Source organism: Pseudophryne corroboree, unplaced genomic scaffold (genome assembly GCF_028390025.1).
Source record: "Pseudophryne corroboree isolate aPseCor3 unplaced genomic scaffold, aPseCor3.hap2 scaffold_142, whole genome shotgun sequence".
Lineage (NCBI taxonomy): Eukaryota > Metazoa > Chordata > Amphibia > Anura > Myobatrachidae > Pseudophryne > Pseudophryne corroboree.
The window spans coordinates 1,146,064-1,169,734 of record NW_026968046.1 but is presented as its reverse complement, the minus strand read 5'-3'; the positions used below and the strand labels follow the sequence as shown (position 1 = coordinate 1,169,734).

The following is a 23,671-nucleotide window of genomic DNA, read 5'->3' as shown; positions in this document are numbered from 1 at the left end:
GGCCCTCCCCAGCTCTATCCCAAATCATACTTATTTTGCATAGGAGATACCATGGTCATGAAGATTATTCTCCCAGGGTGAGGTTCATTCATTGCATTCTGGGTATGCTGACCCCTGTGATTTCCCCAAATGTGGGAAACTTGACTGCTTTATTTGTGGTAGTGGGGGACTGTGTTTGTGTTTTCCTCTGGTCAGCTCTGGTAAAAGTCAGATTTCTTTGTTTCAGATCTTCCTCTAGCCTTGTTCTTCTTTCGAGAGTTCCCTTGTGCTGCCTCAGTTGGATCTCCTTCACTTGACAGGGGGGTGCCCGAGCAGAGACCCTCCCCAGCTCTAGCCCAACTCCTACTTACCTGCCAGGTGAGATACTATGATCATGAAGGTGCTTCTCCCAGGGCAAGGCTCACCCATTGCACTCTGGGTGTGCTGCCCCTGCGATTTCCCCAAATGTGGGAAACTTGACTGCATAATTTGTGTTTCCCCTGGTCGGCTCTCGTATAATTCAGATCTCTTTGTCTCAGGTCTCTCTCCAGCCTAGTTTGCTGTCTGTTTCCACTTCTCTTTTCTTGAGCCGCTCCCTTCTATGCCCTTGCGCACTATCCTGACTTCTCCTCCTGTCTGCTTACTTTGTGCCTTCCAACGCACAATGCGAACTACAGGTAGTGCTGCAGGGCCCACACCCTTTTACTTGCCTTACAGAGCAGCTCTGGAGCTGTTACAGTGCCCAGCTGCTGCAAGAAATCAGCTTGAATGCTTCAGGGGCTGGGGCATAGCCAACATGAGCCCCACACCAAAGGAGGTTGGAGGTGTTTAATGCAAACTAGGGGTCAGCCAAGCGCCGCAAAAGGCCACCATGCCCTGCACGCCCCTTTTCTCTTTTCATATGCAGACGAGGGTTGAAGCCAACTTTGACCCACTGCTTGGATGACATCACCATATGCAAATCCATCTGCGGCAGGCCTTCCCCCAGGAATGCTTGCACTAGTTGTTGCATTTGGTTTGTTGTTTGGGGGTGCTTCAGTATTAGGCAGCCTTCTGCCCTCCCATGTTCATCTGAAAATATATGTTCTCCCTGCAGTTGTTGTCCCCAGATGAGAGTTCCCTTGTGCTGCCTCAGTTGAATCTCCTTTACTTGATAGAGATGTGCATGAGCAGCGGCCCTCCCCAGCCCTATTCCAAATCATACTTATTTTGCATAGGAGATACCATGGTCATGAAGATTTTTCTCCCAGGGTGAGGTTCATTCATTGCATTTTGGGTATGCTGACCCCTGTGATTTCCCCAAATGTGGGAAACTTGACTGCATTATTTGTGGTAGTGGGAGGCTGTGTTTGTGATTTCTTCTGGTCAGCTCTGGTAAAAGTCAGATTTCTTTGTCTCAGATTTTCCTTTAGCCTTGTTCTTCTTTCGTGAGTTCCCTTGTGCTGCCTCAGTTGGATCTCCTTCACTTTACAGGGGGGTACCCGAGCAGCAACCCTCCCCAGCTCTAGACCAACTCCTACTTACCTGCCAGGTGAGATACTATGATCATGAAGGTGCTTCTCCCAGGGCAAGGCTCACCCATTGTACTCTGGGTGTGCTGCTCCTGCGATTTCCCCAAATGTGGGAAACTTGACTGCATAATTTGTGTTTCCCCTGGTCGGCTCTCGTATAATTCAGATCTCTTTGTCTCAGGTCTCTCTCCAGCCTAGTTTGCTGTCTGTTTCCACTTCTCTTTTCTTCAGCCGCTTCCTTCTATACCCTTGTGCACTATCCTGACTTCTCCTCCCTTCTGCTTACTTTGTGCCTTCCAATGCACAATGCAAACTACAGGTAGTGCTGCAGGGCCCACACCCTTTTACTTGCCTTACAGAGCAGCTCTGGAGCTGTTACAGTGCCCAGCTGCTGCAAGAAATCAGCTTGAATGCTTCAGGGGCTGGGGCATAGCCAACATGAGCCCCACACCGAAGGAGGGTGGAGGTGTTTAATGCAAACTAGGGGTCAGTCAAGCGCCGCAAAAGGCCACCATGCCCCGCACGCCCCTTTTCTGTTTTCATATGCAGACGAGGGTTGAAGCCAACTTTGACCCACTGCTTGGATGACATCACCATATGCAAATCCATCTGCGGCAGGCCTTCCCCCAGGAATGCTTGCACTAGTTGTTGCATTTGGTTTGTTGTTTGGGGGTGCTTCAGTATTAGGCAGCCTTCTGCCCTCCCATGTTCATCTGAAAATATGTGTTCTCCCTGCAGTTGTTGTCCCCAGATGAGAGTTCCCTTGTGCTGCCTCAGTTGAATCTCCTTAACTTGACAGAGATGTGCCTGAGCAGCGGCCCTCCCCAGCTCTATCCCAAATCATACTTATTTTGCATAGGAGATACCATGGTCATGAAGATTATTCTCCCAGGGTGAGGTTCATTCATTGCATTCTGGGTATGCTGACCCCTGTGATTTCCCCAAATGTGGGAAACTCGACTGCTTTATTTGTGGTAGTGGGGGACTGTGTTTGTGTTTTCTTCTGGTCAGCTCTGGTAAAAGTCAGATTTCTTTGTTTCAGATCTTCCTCTAGCCTTGTTCTTCTTTTGAGAGTTCCCTTGTGCTGCCTCAGTTGGATCTCCTTCTCTTAACAGGGGGGTGCCCGAGCAGCGACCCTCCCCAGCTCTAGCCCAACTCCTACTTACCTGCCAGGTGAGATACTATGATCATGAAGGTGCTTCTCCCAGGGCAAGGCTCACCCATTGCACTCTGGGTGTGCTGCCCCTGCGATTTCCCCAAATGTGGGAAACTTGACTGCATAATTTGTGTTTCCCCTGGTCGGCTCTCGTATAATTCAGATCTCTTTGTCTCAGATCTCTCTACAGCCTAGTTTGCTGTCTGTTTCCACTTCTCTTTTCTTCAGCCGCTCCCTTCTATACCCTTGTGCACTATCCTGACTTCTCCTCCCGTCTGCTTACTTTGTGCCTTCCAATGTACAATGCAAACTACAGGTAGTGCTGCAGGGCCCACACCCTTTTACTTGCCTTACAGAGCAGCTCTGGAGCTGTTACAGTGCCCAGCTGCTGCAAGAAATCTGCTTGAATGCTTCAGGGGATGGGGCATGGCCAACATGAGCCCCACACCAAAGGAGGGTGGAGGTGTTTAATGCGAACTAGGGGTCATCCAAGCACCGCAAAAGGCCGCCATGCCCTGCACGCCCCTTTTCTCTTTTCATATGCAGATGAGGGTTGAAGCCAACTTTGACCAACTGCTTGGATGACATCACCGTATGCAAATCCGTCTTCTGCAGAACTTCCCCCAGGAATGCTTGCACTAGTTGTTGCATTTGGTTTGTTGTTTGGGGGTGCTTCAGTATTAGGCAGCCTTCTGCCCTCCCATGTTCATCTAAAAATATGTGTTCTCCCTGCAGTTGTTGTCCCCAGATGAGAGTTCCCTTGTGCTGCCTCAGTTGAATCTCCTTTACTTGACAGAGATGTGCATGAGCAGCGGCCCTCCCCAGCCCTATTCCAAATCATACTTATTTTGCATAGGAGATACCATGGTCATGAAGATTGTTCTCTCAGGGTGAGGTTCATTCATTGCATTTTGGGTATGCTGACCCCTGTGATTTCCCCAAATGTGGGAAACTTGACTGCATTATTTGTGGTAGTGGGGGACTGTGTTTGTGCTTTCCTCTGGTCAGCTCTGGTAAAAGTCAGATTTCTTTGTCTCATATTTTACTCTAGCCTTGTTCTTCTTTCGAGAGTTCCCTTGTGCTGCCTCAGTTGGATCTCCTTCACTTGACAGGGGGGTACCCGAGCAGCGACCCTCCCCAGCTCTAGCCCAAATCCTACTTACCTGCCAGGTGAGATACTATGATCATGAAGGTGCTTCTCCCAGGGCAAGGCTCACCCATTGCACTCTGGGTGTGCTGCTCCTGCGATTTCCCCAAATGTGGGAAACTTGACTGCATAATTTGTGTTTCCCCTGGTCGGCTCTCGTATAATTCAGATCTCTTTGTCTCAGGTCTCTCTCCAGCCTAGTTTGCTGTCTGTTTCCACTTCTCTTTTCTTGAGCCGCTCCCTTCTATGCCCTTGCGCACTATCCTGACTTCTCCTCCTGTCTGCTTACTTTGTGCCTTCCAACGCACAATGCGAACTACAGGTAGTGCTGCAGGGCCCACACCCTTTTACTTGCCTTACAGAGCAGCTCTGGAGCTGTTACAGTGCCCAGCTGCTGCAAGAAATCAGCTTGAATGCTTCAGGGGCTGGGGCATAGCCAACATGAGCCCCACACCGAAGGAGGGTGGAGGTGTTTAATGCGAACTAGGGGTCATCCAAGCGCCGCAAAAGGCCGCCATGCCCTGCACGCCCCTTTTCTCTTTTCATATGCAGACGAGGGTTGAAGCCAACTTTGACCCACTGCTTGGATGACATCACCATATGCAAATCCGTCTTCTGCAGAACTTCCCCCAGGAATGCTTGTACTAGTTGTTGCATTTGGTTTGTTGTTTGGGGGTGCTTCAGTATTAGGCAGCCTTCTGCCCTCCCATGTTCATCTGAAAATATGTGTTCTCCCTGCAGTTGTTGTCCCCAGATGAGAGTTCCCTTGTGCTGCCTCAGTTGAATCTCCTTTACTTGACAGAGATGTGCATGAGCAGCGGCCCTCCCCAGCCCTATTCCAAATCATACTTATTTTGCATAGGAGATACCATGGTCATGAAGATTGTTCTCCCAGGGTGAGGTTCATTCATTGCATTCTGGGTATGCTGACCTCTGTGATTTCCCCAAATGTGGGAAACGCGACTGCTTTATTTGTGGTAGTGGGGGACTGTGTTTGTGTTTTCCTCTGGTCAGCTCTGGTAAAAGTCAGATTTCTTTGTTTCAGATCTTCCTCTAGCCTTGTTCTTCTTTCGAGAGTTCCCTTGTGCTGCCTCAGTTGGATCTCCTTCACTTGACAGGGGGGTGCCCGAGCAGCGACCCTCCCCAGCTCTAGCCCAACTCCTACTTACCTGCCAGGTGAGATACTATGATCATGAAGGTGCTTCTCCCAGGGCAAGGCCCACCATTGCACTCTGGGTGTGCTGCCCCTGCGATTTCCCGAAATGTGGGAAACTTGACTGCATAATTTGTGTTTCCCCTGGTCGGCTCTCGTATAATTTAGATCTCTTTGTCTCAGGTCTCTCTCCAGCCTAGTTTGCTGTCTGTTTCCACTTCTTTTTTCTTGAGCCCCTCCCATCTATACCCTTGTGCACTATCCTGACTTCTCCTCCCGTCTGCTTACTTTGTGCCTTCCAATGCACAATGCAAACTACAGGTAGTGCTGCAGGGCCCACACCCTTTTACTTGCCTTACAGAGCAGCTCTGGAGCTGTTACAGTGCCCAGCTGCTGCAAGAAATCAGCTTGAATGCTTCAGGGGCTGGGGCATAGCCAACATGAGCCCCACACCGAAGGAGGGTGGAGGTGTTTAATGCAAACTAGGGGTCAGCCAAGCGCCGCAAAAGGCCACCATGCCCTGCACGCCCCTTTTCTCTTTTCATATGCAGACGAGGGTTGAAGCCAACTTTGACCCACTGCTTGGATGACATCACCATATGCAAATCCATCTGCGGCAGGCCTTCCCCCAGGAATGCTTGCACTAGTTGTTGCATTTGGTTTGTTGTTTGGGGGTGCTTCAGTATTAGGCAGCCTTCTGCCCTCCATGTTCATCTGAAAATATGTGTTCTCCCTGCAGTTGTTATCCCCAGATGAGAGTTCCCTTGTGCTGCCTCAGTTGAATCTCCTTTACTTGACAGAGATGTGCCTGAGCAGCGGCCCTCCCCAGCTCTATCCCAAATCATACTTATTTTGCATAGGAGATACCATGGTCATGAAGATTATTCTCCCAGGGTGAGGTTCATTCATTGCATTCTGGGTATGCTGACCCCTGTGATTTCCCCAAATGTGGGAAACTCGACTGCTTTATTTGTGGTAGTGGGGGACTGTGTTTGTGTTTTCCTCTGGTCAGCTCTGGTAAAAGTCAGATTTCTTTGTTTCAGATCTTCCTCTAGCCTTGTTCTTCTTTCGAGAGTTCCCTTGTGCTGCCTCAGTTGGATCTCCTTCACTTGACAGGGGGGTGCCCGAGCAGCGACCCTCCCCAGCTCTAGCCCAACTCCTACTTACCTGCCAGGTGAGATACTATGATCATGAAGGTGCTTCTCCCAGGGCAAGGCTCACCCATTGCACTCTGGGTGTGCTGCCCCTGCGATTTCCCCAAATGTGGGAAACTTGACTGCATAATTTGTGTTTCCCCTGGTCGGCTCTCGTATAATTCAGATCTCTTTGTCTCAGGTCTCTCTCCAGCCTAGTTTGCTGTCTGTTTCCACTTCTCTTTTCTTTAGCCGCTCCCTTCTATACCCTTGTGCACTATCCTGACTTCTCCTCCCGTCTGCTTACTTTGTGCCTTCCAATGCACAATGCAAACTACAGGTAGTGCTGCAGGGCCCACACCCTTTTACTTGCGTTACAGAGCAGCTCTGGAGCTGTTACAGTGCCCAGCTGCTGCAAGAAATCAGCTTGAATGCTTCAGGGGATGGGGCATGGCCAACATGAGCCCCACACCAAAGGAGGGTGGAGGAGTTTAATGCGAACTAGGGGTCATCCAAGCACCGCAAAAGGCCGCCAAGCCCTGCACGCCCCTTTTCTCTTTTCATATGCAGATGAGGGTTGAAGCCAACTTTGACCCACTGCTTGGATGACATCACCGTATGCAAATCCGTCTTCTGCAGAACTTCCCCCAGGAATGCTTGCACTAGTTGTTGCATTTGGTTTGTTGTTTGGGGGTGCTTCAGTATTAGGCAGCCTTCTGCCCTCCCATGTTCATCTGAAAATATGTGTTCTCCCTGCAGTTGTTGTCCCCAGATGAGAGTTCCCTTGTGCTGCCTCAGTTGAATCTCCTTTACTTGACAGAGATGTGCCTGAGCAGCGGCCCTCCCCAGCCCTATTCCAAATCATACTTATTTTGCATAGGAGATACCATGGTCATGAAGATTGTTCTCCCAGGGTGAGGTTCATTCATTGCATTTTGGGTATACTGACCCCTGTGATTTCCCCAAATGTGGGAAACTTGACTGCATTATTTTTGGTAGTGGGGGACTGTGTTTGTGCTTTCCTCTGGTCAGCTCTGGTAAAAGTCAGATTTCTTTGTCTCAGATTTTCCTCTAGCCTTGTTCTTCTTTCGAGAGTTCCCTTGTGCTGCCTCAGTTGGATCTCCTTCACTTTACAGGGGGGTACCCGAGCAGCGACCCTCCCCAGCTCTAGCCCAACTCCTACTTACCTGCCAGGTGAGATACTATGATCATGAAGGTGCTTCTCCCAGGGCAAGGCTCACCCATTGCACTCTGGGTGTGCTGCCCCTGCGATTTCCCCAAATGTGGGAAACTTGACTGCATAATTTGTGTTTCCCCTGGTCGGCTCTCGTATAATTCAGATCTCTTTGTCTCAGGTCTCTCTCCAGCCTAGTTTGCTGTCTGTTTCCACTTCTCTTTTCTTGAGCCGCTCCCTTCTATGCCCTTGTGCACTATCCTGACTTATCCTCCTGTCTGCTTACTTTGTGCCTTCAAACGCACAATGCGAACTACAGGTAGTGCTGCAGGGCCCACACCCTTTTAGTTGCCTTACAGAGCAGCTCTGGAGCTGTTACAGTGCCCAGCTGCTGCAAGAAATCAGCTTGAATGCTTCAGGGGCTGGGGCAGAGCCAACATGAGCCCCACACAAAAGGAGGGTGGGGGTGTTTAATGCGAACTAAGGGTCATCCAAGCACCGCAAAAGGCCGCCATGCCCTGCATGCCCCTTTTCTCTTTTCATATGCAGATGAGGGTTCCAGCCAACTTTGGCCCACTGCTTGGATGACATCACCGTATGCAAATCCGTCTTCTGCAGACCTTCCCCCAGGAATGCTTGTACTAGTTGTTGCATATGGTTTGATATTTGATGGTGCTTCAGTATTAGGCAGCCTTCCGCCCTCCCATGTTCATCTGAAAAGATGTGGTCTCCCTGCAGTTGTTGTCCCCAGACGAAAGTTCCCTTGTGCTTCCTCAGTTGAATCTCCTTAACTTGACGGGGGAGGGGCTGCCCGAGCAGCCACCCTCCCCAGCCCTATCCCAACTCATACTTATTTTGCATATGAGATCTCTTGATCATGAAGATTGTTCTCACAGGGTGAGGTTCATCCATTATATTTTAAAATAGGAAGGTACAAATTACATATTTGAATTGCATCTATGTGTTGGATTCAAATGTCCCCCCCCCCTTCCTTTCTCAATTGTGCCCGTCAGCAGCTATTCTAAGGTTGCTGCCAATGGGTGTGACACATTAATTTCTTCTGTGGGGTACACTGGACTCCACAAGGATTCACATTGGTGTGTAGAGTAGGATCTTGATCTGAGGCACCAACCGGCTCAAAGCTTTTGACTGTTCCCAAGAAGCTCAGTGCATTCTCCTCTATAACCCCGCTTCCATGAACAGGGAGCTCAGTTTGTAGTTGGTGCCTTCAGTAGCAGGCCACTTAACAGGGGCCTGCCTCAGGCAGCCTATTCTTAGCTATTAATTTTGACAAGAAAAGAAGAACTTGTTTTATGAGAATCTACAAGGGCTGCAGCAGGCTAGGTCTAATAGACATCTTTACTGCAGCTTCATCACTCCCAGCGGCGCTGTATACTCCCGTGCCCTGGTTGCTGGGTCACTGCAGCGGAGGCTCCGGTTTCTTCCTAAGGTCAGTCACACACACACCGCCCTTCCGGATCACGAGGCCGCTGATGAAGGGGAGCGTGGCCGTAGGGGGTGGACCGTGTGCGCACTGTCGTGGACACTGATTACTGGGCAGCCGCTCCACTAGCCACCAGGTACAGTTAAGGAGCACAGGTCTGGGGGTTTTTCTCCTATATTAAACCAATTTTGTACTGCCCGCAGCGCATTGTGATAGGTAATAGGGCCTGATTCAGGTTGGATTGCAATCACAATAAGCGATCCAACTGCAAAAATTGCTAAGAGCATACGCATGTGCCTGCATTTTCTGCGGCACCCCGCAGAGAATGCGATCGCCTCTGCCTGTCAATCGGGGCAGGGGGGGAGAGGGGGGTCAGCAACACTCCATTTCCAAGTCAGGGATGGAGCGGTGCGGGGGCAAGGCTTCAAAATGGGGTCTGCAATGGAGGAGACACAGGGGGCGTGGTCACAGCGGCTGTATGACATCACATTCAGCCGCTGTGATCACAAAAATGGTGGCGGCTTCCTGCGCGCACATACAGTCTGCACCAGCAGGAGGCTACACCATTTTTTATGATCACGCTGAACTGCAGTGCGACTGCAATTACAGCATGGTCAAGAAGGGAGGCGTCATGCTGGGTGGCCATTAGAGATGAGCGGGTTCGGTTCCTCGGAATCCGAACCCGCCCGAACTTCACCCTTTTTTGCACGGGTCCGAGCAGACTCGGATCCTCCCGCCTTGCTCGGTTATCCCGAGCGCGCCCGAACGTCATCATCCCGCTGTCGGATTCTCACAAGACTCGGATTCTATATAAGGAGCCGCGCGTCGCCGCCATTTTCACACGTGCATTGAGATTGATAGGGAGAGGACGTGGCTGGCGTCCTCTCCGTTTAGATTAGAAGATAGAGACGAGTGACATTTGATTTACTACTAATTTGGGGAGCAGTTGAACTTGTCAGGAGTACTCAGTAGTGCAGAGTTTTGCTGATAGTGACCACCAGTTTTATTATTTATAATCCGTTCTCTGCCTGAAAAAAAACGATACACATACCATATATGTGCTCAGCCTCAGTGTGCTGCATGATATATCATCTATGTATATCTGACTGTGCTGAGTGCTCACTGCTCACACAGCTTAATTGTGGGGGAGACTGGGGAGCAGTTATAGCAGGAGTACAGTGCACACTTTTGCTGCCAGTGTGACCACCAGTATATTGTCTGCCTGAAAAAGTTAAACACTCCTGTGGTGTTTTTTTTTTTTATTCTATAAACGCATTCTGCTGACAGTGTCCAGCAGGTCGGTCATACATTATATTATATAAATATTTACCTGCAGTAGTGTTATATTTTTTTTTCATCTCTATCATCTTTATCATCTCTATATTAGCAGACGCAGTACGGTAGTCCACGGCTGTGGCTATCTCTGTGTCGTCAGTGCTCGTCCATAATTGTATACCTACCTACCTGTGGTGGGTTTTTTTTTTCTATCTTCTTCATACTAGTAGTTTAGGAGTCTGCTGACAGTGTCCACCAGGTCCATCATTATATTATATACCTACAGTAGTAATATATTTATTATATTATCTATACTAGCAGACGCAGTACGGTAGTCCACGGCTGTGGCTATCTCTGTGTCGTCAGTGCTCGTCCATAATTGTATACCTACCTGTGGTGGGGTGTTTTTTTTCTATCTTCTTCATACTAGTAGTTTAGGAGTCTGCTGACAGTGTCCACCAGGTCCGTCATTATATTATATACCTACAGTAGTAATATATTTAGTATATTATCTATACTAGCAGACGCAGTACGGTAGTCCACGGCTGTACCTACCTCTGTGTCGTCACTCGTCCATAATTGTATACCTAACTGTGGTGGGGTTTTTTTTTCTATCTTCTTCATACTAGTAGTTTAGGAGTCTGCTGACAGTGTCCACCAGGTCCGTCATTATATTATATACCTACAGTAGTAATATATTTAGTATATTATCTATACTAGCAGATGCAGTACTGTAGTCCACGGCTGTACCTACCTCTGTGTCGTCACTCGTCCATAATTGTATACCTACCTGTGGTGGGGGTTTTTTTTCTATCTTCTTCATACTAGTAGTTTAGCAGTCTGCTGACAGTGTCCACCAGGTCCGTCATTATATTATATACCTACAGTAGTAATATATTTAGTATATTATCTATGCTAGCAGACGCAGTACGGTAGGCCACGGCTGTGGCTATCTCTGTGTCGTCAGTGCTCATCCATAATTGTATACCTACCTACCTGTGGTGGGTTTTTTTTTCTATCTTCTTCATACTAGTAGTTTAGGAGTCTGCTGACAGTGTCCACCAGGTCCGTCATTATATTATATACCTACAGTAGTAATATATTTAGTATATTATCTATACTAGCAGACGCAGTACGGTAGTCCACGGCTGTACCTACCTCTGTGTCGTCACTCGTCCATAATTGTATACCTACCTGTGGTGAAGTTTTTTTTCTATCTTCTTCATACTAGTAGTTTAGCAGTCTGCTGACAGTGTCCACCAGGTCCGTCATTACATTATATATACCTACAGTAGTTATATATATTTTTTTTTATATCATTAATTATCATCTCTATACTAGCAGACGCAGTACGGTAGGCCACGGCTGTGGCTATCTCTGTGTCGTCAGTGCTCGTCCATAATTGTATACCTACCTACCTGTGGTGGGGTTTTTTTTTCTGTCTTCATCATACTAGTAGTTTAGCAGTCTGCTGACAGTGTCCACCAGGTCCGTCATTATATAATATATACCTACAGTAGTTATATATATATTTTTTTTATATCATTAATTATCATCTCTATACTAGCAGACGCAGTACGGTAGTCCACGGCTGTAGCTACCTCTGTGTCGTCAGTCACTCGTCATCCATAAGTATACTAGTATCCATCCATCTCCATTGTTTACCTGAGGTGCCTTTTAGTTGTGCCTATTAAAATATGGAGAACAAAAATGTTGAGGTTCCAAAAATAGGGAAAGATCAAGATCCACTTCCACCTCGTGCTGAAGCTGCTGCCACTAGTCATGGCCGAGACGATGAAATTCCATCAACGTCGTCTGCCGAGGCCGATGCCCAATGTCATAGTACAGAGCATGTAAAATTCAAAACACAAAAGATCAGTAAAAAAAAGGACTCAAAAATCTAAATAAAAATCGTCGGAGGAGAAGCGTAAACTTGCCAATATGCCATTTACCACACGGAGTGGCAAGGAACGGCTGAGGCCCTGGCCTATGTTCATGGCTAGTGGTTCAGCTTCACATGAGGATGGAAGCACTCAGCCTCTCGCTAGAAAAATGAAAAGACTTAAGCTGGCAAAAGCACAGCAAAGAACTGTGCGTTCTTCAAAATCACAAATCCACAAGGAGAGTCCAATTGTGTCGGTTGCGATGCCTGACCTTCCCAACACTGGACGTGAAGAGCATGCACCTTCCACCATTTGCACACCCCCTGCAAGTGCTGGAAGGAGCACCCGCAGTCCAGTTCCTGATAGTCAGATTGAAGATGTCAGTGTTGAAGTACACCAGGATGAGGAGGATATGGGTGTTGCTGGCGCTGGGGAGGTGAGGTGGTTTGTTTAAGTCAGGCACCCGGGGAGACACCTGTTGTCCGTGGGAGGAATATGGCCATTGACATGCCTGGTGAAAATACCAAAAAAAACTGCTCTTCGGTGTGGAAGTATTTCAACAGAAATGCGAACAACAGGTGTCAAGCCGTGTGTTGCCTTTGTCAAGCTGTAATAAGTAGGGGTAAGGACGTTAACCACCTCGGAACATCCTCCCTTATACGTCACCTGCAGCGCATTCATCATAAGTCAGTGACAAGTTCAAAAACTTTGGGCGACAGCGGAAGCAGTCCACTGACCAGTAAATCCCTTCCTCTTGTAACCAAGCTCACGCAAACCACCCCACCAACTCCCTCAGTGTCAATTTCCTCCTTCCCCAGGAATGCCAATAGTCCTGCAGGCCATGTCACTGGCAATTCTGACGAGTTCTCTCCTGCCTGGGATTCCTCCGATGCATCCTTGAGTGTAACGCCTACTGCTGCTGGCGCTGCTGTTGTTGCTGCTGGGAGTCGATGGTCATCCCAGAGGGGAAGTCGTAAGACCACTTTTACTACTTCCACCAAGCAATTGACTGTCCAACAGTCCTTTGCAAGGAAGATGAAATATCACAGCAGTCATCCTGCTGCAAAGCGGATAACTGAGGCCTTGGCATCCTGGGCGGTGAGAAACGTGGTTCCGGTATCCATCATTACTTCAGAGCCAACTATAGACTTGATTGAGGTACTGTGTCCCCGGTACCAAATACCATCTAGGTTCCATTTCTCTAGGCAGGCGATACCGAAAATGTACACAGACCTCAGAAAAAGACTCACCAGTGTCCTAAAAAATGCAGTTGTACCCAATGTCCACTTAACCACGGACATGTGGACAAATGGGGCAGGGCAGACTCAGGACTATATGACTGTGACAGCCCACTGGGTAGATGTATTGACTCCCGCCGCAAGAACAGCAGCGGCGGCACCAGTAGCAGCATCTCGCAAACGCCAACTCTTTCCTAGGCAGGCTACGCTTTGTATCACCGCTTTCCAGAATACGCACACAGCTGAAAACCTCTTACGGCAACTGAGGAAGATCATCGCAGAATGGCTTACCCCAATTGGACTCTCCTGTGGATTTGTGGCATCGGACAACGCCAGCAATATTGTGCGTGCATTATATCTGGGCAAATTCCAGCACGTCCCATGTTTTGCACATACCTTGAATTTGGTGGTGCAGAATTATTTAAAAAACGACAGGGGTGTGCAAGAGATGCTGTCGGTGGCCAGAAGAATTGCGGGACACTTTCGGCGTACAGGCACCACGTACAGAAGACTGGAGCAACACCAAAAACGCCTGAACCTGCCCTGCCATCATCTGAAGCAAGAAGTGGTAACGAGGTGGAATTCAACCCTCTATATGCTTCAGAGGATGGAGGAGCAGCAAAAGGCCATTCAAGCCTATACATCTGACCACGATATAGGAGGTGGAATGCACCTGTCTCAAGCGCAGTGGAGAATGATTTCAACGTTGTGCAAGGTTCTGCAACCTTTTGAACTTGCCACACGTGAAGTCAGTTCAGACACTGCCAGCCTGAGTCAGGTCATTCCCGTCATCAGGCTTTTGCAGAAGAAGCTGGAGACATTGAAGGAGGAGCTAAGACAGAGCGATTCCGCTAGGCATGTGGGACTTGTGGATGGAGCCCTTCATTCGCTTAACCAGGATTCACGGGTGGTCAATCTGTTGAAATCAGAGCACTACATTTTGGCCACCGTGCTCGATCCTAGATTTAAAACCTACGTTGTATCTCTCTTTCCGGCAGACACAAGTCTGCAGGGGTTCAAAGACCTGCTGGTGAGAAAATTATCAAGTCAAGTGGAACTTGATCGGTCAACAGCTCCTCCTTCACATTCTCCCGCAATTGGGGGTGCGAGGAAAAGGCTCAGAATTCCGAGCCCACCCGCTGGCGGTGATGCAGGGCAGTCTGGAGCGACTGCTGATGCTGACATCTGGTCCGGACTGAAGGACCTGCCAACGATTACGGACATGACGTCTACTGTCACTGCATATGATTCTCTCACCATTGAAAGAATGGTGGAGGATTATATGAGTGACCGCATCCAAGTAGGCACGTCAGACAGTCCGTACGTATACTGGCAGGAAAAAGAGGCAATTTGGAGGCCCTTGCACAAACTGGCTTTATTCTACCTAAGTTGCCCTCCCACAAGTAGTACTCCGAAAGAGTGTTTAGTGCCGCCGCTCACCTTGTCAGCAATCGGCGTACGAGGTTACTTCCAGAAAATGTGGAGAAGATGATGTTCATTAAAATGAATTATAATCAATTGCTCCGTGGAGACATTGACCAGCAGCAATTGCCTCCACAAAGTACACAGGGAGCTGAGATGGTAGATTCCAGTGGGGACGAATTGATAATCTGTGAGGAGGGGGATGTACACGGTGATGAATCGGAGGATGATGATGAGGTGGACATCTTGCCTCTGTAGAGCCAGTTTGTGCAAGGAGAGATTAATTGCTTCTTTTTTGGTGGGGGTCCAAACCAACCCGTCATTTCAGTCACAGTCGTGTGGCAGACCCTGTCACTGAAATGATGGGTTGGTTAAAGTGTGCATGTCCTGTTTATACAACATAAGGGTGGGTGGGAGTGCCCAAGGACAATTCCATCTTGCACCTCTTTTTTCTTTCATTTTTCTTTGCGTCATGTGCTGTTTGGGGAGTGTTTTTTGGAAGGGCCATCCTGCGTGACACTGCAGTGCCACTCCTAGATGGGCCAGGTGTTTGTGTCGGCCACTTGGGTCGCTGAGCTTAGTCACACAGCTACCTCATTGCGCCTCTTTTTTTCTTTGCGTCATGTGCTGTTTGGGGAGTGTTTTTTGGAAGGGCCATCCTGCGTGACACTGCAGTGACACTCCTAGATGGGCCAGGTGTTTGTGTCGGCCACTTGGGTCGCTGAGCTTAGTCACACAGCTACCTCATTGCGCCTCTTTTTTTCTTTGCGTCATGTGCTGTTTGGGGAGTGTTTTTTGGAAGGGCCATCCTGCGTGACACTGCAGTGCCACTCCTAGATGGGCCAGGTGTTTGTGTCGGCCACTTGGGTCGCTGAGCTTAGTCACACAGCTACCTCATTGCGCCTCTTTTTTTCTTTGCGTCATGTGCTGTTTGGGGAGTGTTTTTGGAAGGGCCATCCTGCGTGACACTGCAGTGCCACTCCTAGATGGGCCAGGTGTTTGTGTCGGCCACTTGGGTCGCTGAGCTTAGTCACACAGCTACCTCATTGCGCCTCTTTTTTTCTTTGCGTCATGTGCTGTTTGGGGAGTGTTTTTTGGAAGGGCTATCCTGCGTGACACTGCAGTGCCACTCCTAGATGGGCCAGGTGTTTGTGTCGGCCACTTGGGTCGCTGAGCTTAGTCATCCAGCGACCTCGGTGCAAATTTTAGGACTAAAAATAATATTGTGAGGTGTAAGGTGTTAAGAATAGACTGAAAATTAGTGGAAATTATGGTTATTGAGGTTAATAATACTTTGGGATCAAAATGACTCCCAAATTCTATGAACAAGGGAAAATGTCATCATCCCGCTGTCGGATTCTCGCGAGATTCGGATTCCATATAAAGAGCTGCGCGTTGCCGCCATTTTTACTCGTGCATTGAAGAGAGAGCGGAGAGGACGTGGCTATGTTCTCTCAGTGGAAATCTCAATATCAGTGCTCAGTATCAGTGGATACTTATTGCTGCTCAGTAATACTAGTAGTGTGTCTCTCCTGCTCAGTGTCAGTTCTCAGTAGTATCCTCATCAGTGCTCAGTATCACTGCTCATTGTCTTGTGCTGCATTGTTGTGCTCAGCATACTACAGTACATTACTAATAGTCCAGTGCTGCATCTTGCTGCTCAGTGTCAGTTCTAGTATCCTCATCAGTGCTCACTATCACTGCTCATTGCATTGTGGTGTTCTGTATGCTACAGTAACATAGTAATATAGTAACATATAGTAACATAGTTTTTGAGGTTGAATAGAGGCAAATTGCCCATCGTGTTCAACCTGTTTTAAGTTGTGATGATTCTACATACTTGCTTAATAATGTATTATGACTAGTTAGCTACTACAACTCATGTTACCCCCGGATTAACCATGTTGATATTTTAAGTATTATAAACTTGGATAGCTTTTTCATTCAGAAATGTATCCATTCCTTTTTTAAATCCAATTACAGAGTCCGCCATTACCACCTTCCCTGGCAGGGAATTCCACATCCTGATTGCCCTAACAGTGAAGATCATAGTATCTCACCTGGCAGGTAAGTAGGAGTTGGGCCAGAGCTGTGGAGGATTGCTGCTCGGGCACCCCCTGTGAAGTGAAGGAGATCCAACTGAGGCAGCACAAGGGAACTCTCGAAAGAAGAACAAGGCTAGAGGAAGATCTGAGACAAAGAAATCTGACTTTTACCAGAGCTGACCAGAGGAAAGCACAAACACAGTCCCCCACTACCACAAATAATGCAGTCGAGTTTCCCACATTTTGGAAATCACAGGGGTCAGCATACCCAGAATGCAATGAATGAACCTCACCCTGGGAGAACAATCTTCATGACCATGGTATCGCCTATGCAAAATAAGTATGATTTGGGATAGGGCTGGGGAGGGCCGCTGCTCAGGCACATCTCTGTCAAGTATAGGAGATTCAACTGAGGCAGCACAAGGGAACTCTCATCTGGGGACAACAACTGCAGGGAGAACACATATTTTCAGATGAACATGGGAGGGCAGAAGGCTGCCTAATACTGAAGCACCCCCAAACAACAAACCAAATGCAACAACTAGTACAAGCATTCCTGGGGGAAGTTCTGCAGAAGACGGATTTGCATACGGTGATGTCATCCAAGCAGTGGGCCAAAGTTGGCTGGAACCCTCATCTGCATATGAAAAGAGAAAAGGGGCATGCAGGGCATGGCGGCCTTTTGCGGCGCTTGGATGACCCTTAGTTCGCATTAAACACCCCCACCCTCCTTCGGTGTGGGGCTCATGTTGACAATGCCCCAGCCCCTGAAGCATTCAAGCTGATTTCTTACAGCAGCTTGGCACTGTAACAGCTCCAGAGCTGCTCTGTAAGGCAAGTAAAAGGGTGTGTAGTTTGCATTGTGCATTGGAAGGCACAAAGTAAGCAGACAGGAGGAGAAGTCAGGATAGTGCACAAGGGTATAAAAGGGAGGGGCTCAAGAAAAAAGAAGTGGAAACAGACAGCAAACTAGGCTGGAGAGAGACCTGAGACAAAGAGATCTGAATTATACGAGAGCCGACCAGGGGAAACACAAATTATGCAGTCAAGTTTCCCACATTTGGGGAAATCGCAGGGGCAGCACACCCAGAGTGCAATGGGTAAGCCTTGCCCTGGAAGAAGCACCTTCATGATCATAGTATCTCACCTGGCAGGTAAGTAGGAGTTGGGCTTGAGCTGGGGAGGGTCGCTGCTCGGGCACCGCCCTGTCAACTGAAGGAGATCCAACTGAGGAAGCACAAGGGAACTCTCGAAAGAAGAACAAGGCTAGAGGAAGATCTGAAACAAAGAAATCTGACTTTTACCAGAGCTGACCAGAGGAAAACACAAACACAGTCCCCCACTACCACAAATAATGCAGTCGAGTTACCCACATTTGGGGAAATCACAGGGATCAGCATACCCAAAATGCAATGAATGAACCTCACCCTGGGAGAACAATCTTCATGACCATGGTATCTCCTATGCAAAATAAGTATGATTTGGGATAGGGCTGGGGAGGGCCGCTGCTCAGGCACATCTCTGTCAAGTAAAGGAGATTCAACTGAGGCAGCACAAGGGAACTCTCATCTTGGGACAACAACTGCAGGGAGAACACATATTTTCAGATGAACATGGGAGGGCAGAAGGCTGCCTAATACTGAAGCACCCCCAAACAACAAACCAAATGCAACAACTAGTGCAAGCATTCCGGGGGGAAGGCCTGCAGCAGATGGATTTGCATATGGTGATGTCATCCAAGCAGTGGGTCAAAGTTGGCTTCAATCCTCATCTGCATATGAAAAGAGAAAAGGGGCGTGCAGGGTATGGCGGCCTTTTGCGGCGCTTGGATGACCCCTAGTTCGCATTAAACACCTCCACCCTCCTTTGGTGTGGGGCTCATGTTGACAATGCCCCAGCCTCTGAAGCATTCAAGCTTATTTCTTACAGCAGCTTGGCACTGAAACAGCTCCAGAGCTGCTCCGTAAGGCAAGTAAAAGGGTGTGGGCCCTGCAGCACTACCTGTAGTTTGCATTGTGCATTGGAAGGCACAAAGTAAGCAGACAGGAGGAGAAGTCAGGATAGTGCACAAGGGTTAGCTGAACACACTAACCGATTGCGCCACAGAGACACTTTGCAAAAAGTATATACTGACAAAGACTAATAAGCATTCATCTAGAACGTTTCCTAGAAAAACTTTAAAAAGTCAATAATCTGGAGAGTGTTTGTAAGATGTTTCTTCCAGCAACCAATGAAGAAACACATTGGTACTTTCGCATGATGAGTGAGTGCTTCAGGATCTCTTGCACTTACATGTGCAGCAGAGTACTGCAATGGAAGCATGCTGGGTCCATAACCCAGAGGTAGGCAGATTGAAACTATCCTTTGCTATATGCATTTTTTTGTTGTTCATTAAAGTAATCCAAAACTGGGATTGATATTTTAGCTTTTATTTTTACTTAAAGTACAATAACTTTTACCATTTTAATTTGTTTTAATAGTATATTGACAGTATTGTTTTCTTTCAAAAATCCACTTAATTTTCTTTACCCTATTATTAAAATGGTAATTGACAAAAACAAACTACATTGTCACCAGAAGGGCAATACAAAATGTACAAGTGATATATTAAAATCATCTTTCCAGCTTGAATTTCAATGATGCATTGGGGCAACGATTTTGTGCGAAACATCTTCACCCTTAAATAAAGATTTTCTTAATTCCTTACCTGTGTGCTAATTAGATATCACCTTGTTTTCACATTAAACAGACTTCCACATGAGAAAGCAGCAAGGATGCAGTGGCGTTAATGTTTCCTGGTGTCAACCTGTATTATTTCAGTAGATATTGAAATGAGGATGCATCTTGCTGCCTTTCCAATGAAGCAAGTTTAATTTAGTAATAGGTGAAAAACCATCCCTACAAATATGTTAATCAGATACTTGGCTTTGTGGACACTTTTCAGAGAACAAATTAGTTAGCATAAAAATAAAGCCAGAAAATGAAGAGCTGTTTAATCACTCAATTGGATTTTTCTGCCAGCATTTTTCTTTTTCTCTGCAACCCACTGCTAAATTGTGCTTCCTAGCTGTTTTTATAAAATCACTGAATCAAATCTAACTCTGATTACATCAGAGAAGGCCAGGTACCCTACACCATAACAGGGGGTTTGAAATTTTGACTTGTCTACTTAAAGATCACCAAAATCTGATAACAAGGTCAATTAAGTCCCTGGGTGGGATTGAACCACCAACCTTTTGGTTAATAGCCTTACACACTAACTGATTGCGCCACCGCGACACTTTGCAAAAGTACATACTGACAAAGGCTAATAAGCATTCATCTAGAACGATTCCTAGAAACATTTTAAAAAGTCAATAATGTGGAGAGTTTTTGTATGATGTTTCTTCCATCAACCAATGAAGAAACACATTGGTACTTTCCCATGATGAGTGAGTGCTTCAGGATCTCTTGCACTTACATGTGCAGCAGAGTACTGTAATGGAAGCATGCTGGGTCCATAACCCAGAGGTAGGCAGATTGAAACTATCCTCTGCTATATGCATTTTTTTTTGTTAATTAAAGTAATCCAAAACTGGGATTGATATTTTTGCTCTTTTATTTTTACTTAAAGTACAATAACTTTTACCATTTTAATTTGTTTTAATAGTATATTGACAGTATTGTTTTCTTTCAAAAATCCAATTAATTTTCTTTACCCGATTATTAAAATGGTAATTGACAAAAGCAAACTACATTGTCACCAGAAGAGCAATACAAAATGTACAAGTGATATATTAAAATCATCTTTCCAGCTTGAATTTCAATGATGCATTGGGGCAACGATTTTGTGAGAAACATCTTCACCCTTAAATAAAGATTTTCTTAATTCCTTACCTGTGTGCTAATTAGATATCACCTTGTTTTCACATTAAACAGACTTCCACATGAGAAAGCAGCAAGGATGCAGTGGCGTTAATGTTTCCTGGTGTCAACCTGTATTATTTCAGTAGATATTGAAATGAGGATGCATCTTGCTGCCTTTCCAATGAAGCAAGTTTAATTTAGTAATAGGTGAAAAACCATCCCTACAAAGATGTTAATCCGATACTTGGCTTTGTGGACACTTTTCAGAGAACAAATTTGTTAGCATAAAAATAAAGCCAGAAAATGAAGAGCTGTTTAATCAGTCAATTGGATTTTTTTGCCAGCATATTTCTTTTTCTCTGCAACCCACTGCTAAATTGTGCTTCCTAGCTGTTTTTATAAAATCACTGAATCAAATCTAACTCTGATTACATCAGAGAAGGCCAGGTACCCTACACCATAACAGGGGTTTTCGAAATTTTGACTTGTCTACTTAAAGATCACCAAAATCTGATAACAAGGTCAATTAAGTCCCTGGGTGGGATTGAACCACCAACCTTTTGGTTAATAGCCTTACACACTAACTGATTGCGCCACTGCGACACTTTGCAAAAGTACATACTGACAAAGGCTAATAAGCATTCATCTAGAACGATTCCTAGAAACATTTTAAAAAGTCAATAATGTGGAGAGTTTTTGTATGATGTTTCTTCCATCAACCAATGAAGAAACACATTGGTACTTTCCCATGATGAGTGAGTGCTTCAGGATCTCTTGCACTTACATGTGCAGCAGAGTACTGTAATGGAAGCATGCTGGGTCCATAACCCAGAGGTAGGCAGATTGAAACTATCCTCTGCTATATGCATTTTTTTTTGTTAATTAAAGTAATCCAAAACTGGGATTGATATTTTTGCTCTTTTATTTTTACTTAAAGTACAATAACTTTTACCATTTTAATTTGTTTTAATAGTATATTGACAGTATTGTTTTCTTTCAAAAATCCAATTAATTTTCTTTACCCGATTATTAAAATGGTAATTGACAAAAGCAAACTACATTGTCACCAGAAGAGCAATACAAAATGTACAAGTGATATATTAAAATCATCTTTCCAGCTTGAATTTCAATGATGCATTGGGGCAACGATTTTGTGAGAAACATCTTCAGCCTTAAATAAAGATTTTCTTAATTCCTTACCTGTGTGCTAATTAGATATCACCTTGTTTTCACATTAAACAGACTTCCACATGAGAAAGCAGCAAGGATGCAGTGGCGTTAATGTTTCCTGGTGTCAACCTGTATTATTTCAGTAGATATTGAAATGAGGATGCATCTTGCTGCCTTTCCAATGAAGCAAGTTTAATTTAGTAATAGGTGAAAAACCATCCCTACAAAGATGTTAATCAGATACTTGGCTTTGTGGACACTTTTCAGAGAACAAATTTGTTAGCATAAAAATAAAGCCAGAAAATGAAGAGCTGTTTAATCAGTCAATTGGATTTTTTTGCCAGCATATTTCTTTTTCTCTGCAACCCACTGCTAAATTGTGCTTCCTAGCTGTTTTTATAAAATCACTGAATCAAATCTAACTCTGATTACATCAGAGAAGGCCAGGTACCCTACACCATAACAGGGGTTTTCGAAATTTTGACTTGTCTACTTAAATATCACCAAAATCTGATCACAAGGTCAATTACATCCCTGGGTGGGATTGAACCACCAACCTTTTGATTAATAGCTGAACACACTAACCGATTGCGCCACAGAGACACTTTGCAAAAAGTACATACTGACAAAGACTAATAAGCATTCATCTAGAACGTTTCCTAGAAAAACTTTAAAAAGTCAATAATCTGGAGAGTTTTTGTAAGATGTTTCTTCCAGCAACCAATGAAGAAACACATTGGTACTTTCGCATGATGAGTGAGTGCTTCAGGATCTCTTGCACTTACATGTGCAGCAGAGTACTGCACTGGAAGCATGCTGGGCCCATAACCCAGAGGTAGGCAGATTGAAACTATCCTTTGCTATATGCATTTTTTTTTGTTCATTAAAGTAATCCAAAACTGGGATTGATATTTTAGCTTTTATTTTTACTTAAAGTACAATAACTTTTACCATTTTAATTTTTTTTAATAGTATATTGACAGTATTGTTTTCTTTCAAAAATCCAATTAATTTTCTTTACCCGATTATTAAAATGGTAATTGACAAAAACAAACTACATTGTCACCAGAAGGGCAATACAAAATGTACAAGTGATATATTAAAATCATCTTTCCAGCTTGAATTTCAATGATGCATTGGGGCAACGATTTTGTGAGAAACATCTTCACCCTTAAATAAAGATTTTCTTAATTCCTTACCTGTGTGCTAATTAGATATCACCTTGTTTTCACATTAAACAGACTTCCACATGAGAAAGCAGCAAGGATGCAGTGGCGTTAATGTTTCCTGGTGTCAACCTGTATTATTTCAGTAGATATTGAAATGAGGATGCATCTTGCTGCCTTTCCAATGAAGCAAGTTTAATTTAGTAATAGGTGAAAAACCATCCCTACAAATATGTTAATCAGATACTTGGCTTTGTGGACACTTTTCAGAGAACAAATTAGTTAGCATAAAAATAAAGCCAGAAAATGAAGAGCTGTTTAATCACTCAATTGGATTTTTCTGCCAGCATTTTTCTTTTTCTCTGCAACCCACTGCTAAATTGTGCTTCCTAGCTGTTTTTATAAAATCACTGAATCAAATCTAACTCTGATTACATCAGAGAAGGCCAGGTACCCTACACCATAACAGGGGGTTTGAAATTTTGACTTGTCTACTTAAAGATCACCAAAATCTGATAACAAGGTCAATTAAGTCCCTGGGTGGGATTGAACCACCAACCTTTTGGTTAAAAGCCTTACACACTAACTGATTGCGCCACCGCGACACTTTGCAAAAGTACATACTGACAAAGGCTAATAAGCATTCATCTAGAACGATTCCTAGAAACATTTTAAAAAGTCAATAATGTGGAGAGTTTTTGTATGATGTTTCTTCCATCAACCAATGAATAAACACATTGGTACTTTCCCATGATGAGTGAGTGCTTCAGGATCTCTTGCACTTACATGTGCAGCAGAGTACTGTAATGGAAGCATGCTGGGTCCATAACCCAGAGGTAGGCAGATTGAAACTATCCTCTGCTATATGCATTTTTTTATTGTTAATTAAAGTAATCCAAAACTGGGATTGATATTTTTGCTCTTTTATT

General features: G+C 45.6%; 16 non-coding genes and 1 pseudogene across 16 annotated transcripts; 14 read left to right on the top strand and 3 right to left on the bottom strand.

Moving 5' to 3' along the window:
- The first annotated feature begins 26 nt into the window (after positions 1-26).
- On the top strand, positions 27-190 carry LOC134996296 (U1 spliceosomal RNA). Its single transcript, XR_010198998.1, has one exon. It is a non-coding gene; the product is annotated as a U1 spliceosomal RNA (small nuclear RNA).
- A 152-nt stretch (positions 191-342) lies between these two features.
- Positions 343-505, top strand: LOC134996388 (U1 spliceosomal RNA). Its single transcript, XR_010199088.1, has one exon. It is a non-coding gene; the product is annotated as a U1 spliceosomal RNA (small nuclear RNA).
- Positions 506-1,179: 674 nt separating this feature from the next.
- Positions 1,180-1,343, top strand: LOC134996327 (U1 spliceosomal RNA). Its single transcript, XR_010199029.1, has one exon. It is a non-coding gene; the product is annotated as a U1 spliceosomal RNA (small nuclear RNA).
- Positions 1,344-1,495: 152 nt separating this feature from the next.
- LOC134996453 (U1 spliceosomal RNA) lies at positions 1,496-1,658 on the top strand. The gene has a single exon (XR_010199143.1). It is a non-coding gene; the product is annotated as a U1 spliceosomal RNA (small nuclear RNA).
- A 674-nt stretch (positions 1,659-2,332) lies between these two features.
- LOC134996290 (U1 spliceosomal RNA) lies at positions 2,333-2,496 on the top strand. The gene has a single exon (XR_010198993.1). It is a non-coding gene; the product is annotated as a U1 spliceosomal RNA (small nuclear RNA).
- A 152-nt stretch (positions 2,497-2,648) lies between these two features.
- Positions 2,649-2,811, top strand: LOC134996387 (U1 spliceosomal RNA). The gene has a single exon (XR_010199087.1). It is a non-coding gene; the product is annotated as a U1 spliceosomal RNA (small nuclear RNA).
- A 674-nt stretch (positions 2,812-3,485) lies between these two features.
- On the top strand, positions 3,486-3,649 carry LOC134996210 (U1 spliceosomal RNA). The gene has a single exon (XR_010198915.1). It is a non-coding gene; the product is annotated as a U1 spliceosomal RNA (small nuclear RNA).
- A 152-nt stretch (positions 3,650-3,801) lies between these two features.
- Positions 3,802-3,964, top strand: LOC134996406 (U1 spliceosomal RNA). The gene has a single exon (XR_010199106.1). It is a non-coding gene; the product is annotated as a U1 spliceosomal RNA (small nuclear RNA).
- Positions 3,965-4,638: 674 nt separating this feature from the next.
- LOC134996314 (U1 spliceosomal RNA) lies at positions 4,639-4,802 on the top strand. Its single transcript, XR_010199016.1, has one exon. It is a non-coding gene; the product is annotated as a U1 spliceosomal RNA (small nuclear RNA).
- Positions 4,803-4,954: 152 nt separating this feature from the next.
- Positions 4,955-5,095, top strand: LOC134995891 (U1 spliceosomal RNA; annotated as a pseudogene).
- Positions 5,096-5,789: 694 nt separating this feature from the next.
- Positions 5,790-5,953, top strand: LOC134996256 (U1 spliceosomal RNA). The gene has a single exon (XR_010198961.1). It is a non-coding gene; the product is annotated as a U1 spliceosomal RNA (small nuclear RNA).
- A 152-nt stretch (positions 5,954-6,105) lies between these two features.
- LOC134996386 (U1 spliceosomal RNA) lies at positions 6,106-6,268 on the top strand. Its single transcript, XR_010199086.1, has one exon. It is a non-coding gene; the product is annotated as a U1 spliceosomal RNA (small nuclear RNA).
- Positions 6,269-6,942: 674 nt separating this feature from the next.
- On the top strand, positions 6,943-7,106 carry LOC134996129 (U1 spliceosomal RNA). Its single transcript, XR_010198836.1, has one exon. It is a non-coding gene; the product is annotated as a U1 spliceosomal RNA (small nuclear RNA).
- A 152-nt stretch (positions 7,107-7,258) lies between these two features.
- On the top strand, positions 7,259-7,421 carry LOC134996385 (U1 spliceosomal RNA). The gene has a single exon (XR_010199085.1). It is a non-coding gene; the product is annotated as a U1 spliceosomal RNA (small nuclear RNA).
- A 9,320-nt stretch (positions 7,422-16,741) lies between these two features.
- Positions 16,742-16,904, bottom strand: LOC134996277 (U1 spliceosomal RNA). Its single transcript, XR_010198980.1, has one exon. It is a non-coding gene; the product is annotated as a U1 spliceosomal RNA (small nuclear RNA).
- A 655-nt stretch (positions 16,905-17,559) lies between these two features.
- On the bottom strand, positions 17,560-17,722 carry LOC134996481 (U1 spliceosomal RNA). Its single transcript, XR_010199172.1, has one exon. It is a non-coding gene; the product is annotated as a U1 spliceosomal RNA (small nuclear RNA).
- A 152-nt stretch (positions 17,723-17,874) lies between these two features.
- On the bottom strand, positions 17,875-18,038 carry LOC134996229 (U1 spliceosomal RNA). The gene has a single exon (XR_010198934.1). It is a non-coding gene; the product is annotated as a U1 spliceosomal RNA (small nuclear RNA).
- Positions 18,039-23,671: the final 5,633 nt, after the last annotated feature.